Raw genomic sequence first — 4,155 nt, 5'->3', positions numbered from 1 at the left:
TAGTTAAACGAACCACCAAAACGTCACGTTACTGTAGCCTATGTAATGTGTAAAGTTTAGTATACTCTAATCCCTTATAGTGGTGACACATGACGAAATACACACTCGGCATGTAATGCTGTTTGAATACTAAAAGGGAAACAACGCCTCTGTAGCCACAAATAATATCAAATAAGTTTATGAAATGTTTTGAACGTTCGTAAGTGTCAACGATGGTTCAACAAATTTCTTTCCGGTGACTTTAGGTCTTAAAAACTGTGATGGCAGGGGTCGACATGTTGGAATTGATATTGTAACTCTGAAGACGTTTATTGAATCTAACCCAAGGCCAGACACTCGTGAAATGGCCCTGTAACTGCATATCTCTCATGAAACAATACGTAAACATCTAAGGAATATGGGAAAACTCCATAAAGAATGTGCTTGTGTGCCTCACGAACTCTCCAATGAGTTTAATGAGTTCCTAAAGCTTGTACCAAACGTTTGGTGAGGTAATAATATGTTATGCAATAAATAAATTGTGTGAAAGTTAGGATTTTTGTATTATTTATTATAGCATCTACTCCCGGCATGGCTAGGTGGTTAGGGCGCTTGACTCGCAATATGAGGGTCGCGGGTTCGAATCCCCGTCCCATCAAACATGCTCGCCCTTTCAGCCGTGGAGGCGTTATAATGTGACGGTCAATCCCACTATTCGTTGGTAAAAGAGCTTCCCAAGAGTTGGCGGTGGATGGTGATGACTAGCTGCCTCCCTCTAGTCTCACACTGCTAAATTAGCCAATGCTAGCATTGATAGCCCTCGTGTAGCTTTGCGCGAAATTCATAAACAAACTAACAAACTTAATCCGGACAAAGGACGGATACCTCAGCTTGTATTAAATGTTAGTGTTCAGACCGAAGCTTATTTGTCTTTTATTGATGCTTCACCACCAGTTCTGTTTCTTGGCATTAAGCTTTGAAAGCTGGTGAAAGCATTTTTGAAGTGACTTTTTGAAGTCCAGCATTGATAGCTATGTATTCTTAAACCTTGATTTTATCGACCTGATCGTAGGGAAAGTGACAATGATATTAAAATTTTATTATCATTTCCTTCATTTATATCAGTGGATATTGAAGATTTACATGTGAAAGGTAATTCTTGGAATGAACCCAAACATTATTGATGATGTCATCCTTACGCTAAGGATCTTTATACTACCAAATGTTTCATAATTATGGTGACATCTCCAGTCACGATAACACAAGTCCAAAACAATTTTTCCTTAATCTTTGTAGTATATAATGTTGAACCTATTATAAAAGATATGTTGGTAATTTTAAACTTTGCCGCCAACACCATAAACTATCAAAATGTTGAAAAGTTGTGCTTACAAATCTGTAGTTCAATCCAAGTAATATTTCATATGCCATATTCCCTCACCAGAGACATTAGTTATATTTTTAAACCATTATCATGAAATTAGTCTCCTCCAATGATTATTTTCCTACATATATTTGAATCGTATTACGTGGACGTAAAAACCCATTTCGAGTATATTCACAGGAAAAACCACCTCTACGGTTGGTTGTTTAATAAGATGAAATACCCGTTTTGAGATAATGAAATATTCGCAAAAAAAATAATAACAAAACAGACAGGGAAGTTTTAGCATCTATATAAAATAAGAATCATATTCCCATGTTTGTAGCTTTCAACTGGTGTTTTCCTAAAGCATTCTTATTCTGCTATAATTGTAAGTATATTTTATAGTTACGAATTTATTCTGTTAAAGAGATATCTCGTTTACGCGAGGTATATGGGGAAGTATGTGTAAAACCTGCTATTTTTACACAGATTTGTATGCATTTTCCCCACAGTATTATAAATGTATCTGCGACGTACGTAACATTTTACGGATGGGTCAGCGTTAAGTTTACGGATTTACAACGTCAGCATACGGGGTTCGATTTCCCGTGGCGAGTAGAACAAACGTCTGGTTTAAACAATTAAACATTTTCTATTTCTGAAAAATTAAAATACTTGTTTTATTTCAATTTTTCCGGTTTTGTTTATTTGTTTACAGTTAACCACAAAGCTATACAATGGGCTATTCGTGTTGTACTCACCACTGGCATCGAAACCCGATTTTTAGCGTCTTCATCCTACAGATTTACCGCTGACCTATGGGAGGGGGGAAGAGGCTGTCTGTTTCAATCAGAAAACTTTGTGCCTATACCAAATAATTATCAAATAACTTACTTTGCTTAAATTCAATTTATTTTGTAGTCATGATTTATCCATTTATCACCTTCTCCACTGAAGGTGGACAGAGGTTATGTTTTCACCCTTTCGTGTGTGTGTGTTTGTCAGCAAAATTTCTCGAAAACAGCTAAATGGATTTAGACGAAAGTTGGTGTAAATTTGTACTATGACCCATTTTGGAAGTGATTAGTTTTTGAATGGTCAAGGTCATGAACCCCCTCCCCAAAATCCCTATCTGTTAACATGAGGACCGATGTTTGCACACAATTTTTCTTCTATAACTTAGTCAAATATGATTGGATATTGACGAAGTTTGGTGGACATATGGACACATTTTTGTATTTTTTTAGAGGCCTAGTATGGTCAAGTGGTTAGGGCGCTTGCCTCGCAATCTAATGGCCAAATCCCCATCTAACGAAACATGCTTGCCCTTTCAGCCGTGGAGGCGTTATATTGTCATGATCAATCCCACTATTCGTTGGAAAAAGAGTAGTCCAAAAGGTGGCGATGGGCGGTGTTGACTAGCTGCCTTACCTCTAGTCTTTTGCTGCTAAATTAGGCCAGCTAGCGCAGATAGCTCTCATGTAGCTTTGCGCAAAATTCAAAACAAACAAACAAACAAATTTTCACACTACGTTTGGCTCTATAACTCGATCAAAAACGTTCGGATTTTGATGAAATTTGGTGAGCATAAATATAATATTATTGTTCATTGTTGGTCCTGCCTAAAATGGTCAGTGTTTGTTGATAATGACGGACATACGGATATATATTCATATTTTTTGAGAACCAAATATGATCAACGCTCCGTGGCGGAGGTATGTGCTCTATTGAGTACCCCTCCAGTTTACCAATGTACTTTGAAGGTAGAAATTTTGCTTTTTACGTTTCTACAGTAATGATAACATTGATTGATTAGATGATAGCAAATCTCACTAGAGCGAAATAAAATGTTAAAATATTTTGAAATATTCATTTTCTAAAAGTTTTATTAAACTCAGTTAATTATTTCTATAAACGAATATTTTAACTTAATAAATATAATCTCATATTTTGCTCCTGACAAGAGAAATATAACTTACACAGAATGAGAATAATACTTTGATATTTAACAAGTTGTTCAGTGATCAATTTGAGGGCTTATAATGCTCAAAATCGGGTTTCGATACCTACGATAGGAACAACACACACAGTCCACTGTGTAACTTTGTGCTTAACAACAAACGAATAAACAAAACCAACTGAGTGAATGCAAAATATCTCGCTTTTCTTTTTGAATCAATAAATTTACCAAATCCAGGGAATAAGTTTCATGTAATTTTTTGATACACAAATAGAAATGAAATAGTCGAGGATACACTTTTGCGTGTAATTTTCTACTGCTATTTGGCACGATAAAAAAATATTACGATTTAGTAATAAATCTGAAGGTCTAAAAGTTGAGCTACCCCCTCCCGTGGTACAAAGGAATGTCTGCGGTCTTATACTACTAGAAACCGGGTTTTGATACCCGTGGTGGACAGAGCACAGACAGCCCATTGTGTAGGTTTGTGTTTAACTACAAACAAAGAAATCAAAAGTTCACGTTAGATTGGCAGCCCGAATCAACTTTTAGAAGTTTTCGAACGGATATTTTATGCATGATTTGTTTTGGTATTATTGTGGCACTTCTTTATGATGTTATGCACTATTTGTCAGTTTGTTATTATTGGTTTATAAGAATGGTTAATTCTGATGAGGAACGTTATGCATTTTACTAATGAAGGATCTAGGAATGGTTAATTCTGATGAGGAACGTTATGCATTTTACTAATGAAGGATCTAGGAATGGTTAATTCTGTTGAGGAACGTTATGCATTTTACTAAGAAGGATCTAGGAATGGTTAATTCTGATGAGGAACGTTATGCATTTT

General features: G+C 35.7%; 1 protein-coding gene across 2 annotated transcripts in view; it reads left to right on the top strand.

Moving 5' to 3' along the window:
• The first annotated feature begins 1,634 nt into the window (after positions 1 to 1,634).
• Positions 1,635 to 4,155, top strand: part of LOC106472586 (proclotting enzyme-like) — a 20,069-nt gene continuing 17,548 nt past the window's right edge. The window contains exon 1 of one of the 2 annotated variants that reach the window (XM_013933240.2): positions 1,635 to 1,733. The gene's annotated coding sequence lies outside the window, so the exon portion shown is untranslated. The remainder of the gene's footprint in view (positions 1,734 to 4,155) is intronic. The other variant, XM_022401149.1, reaches the window with a different exon arrangement.

The sequence above is a fragment of the Limulus polyphemus genome, unplaced genomic scaffold (genome assembly GCF_000517525.1).
Source record: "Limulus polyphemus unplaced genomic scaffold, Limulus_polyphemus-2.1.2 Scaffold5444, whole genome shotgun sequence".
In the NCBI taxonomy this organism is placed as follows: Eukaryota; Metazoa; Arthropoda; class Merostomata; order Xiphosura; family Limulidae; genus Limulus; species Limulus polyphemus.
Note: the sequence above shows the minus strand (reverse complement) of the source record. Positions and strands in the feature narration are given on the sequence as shown.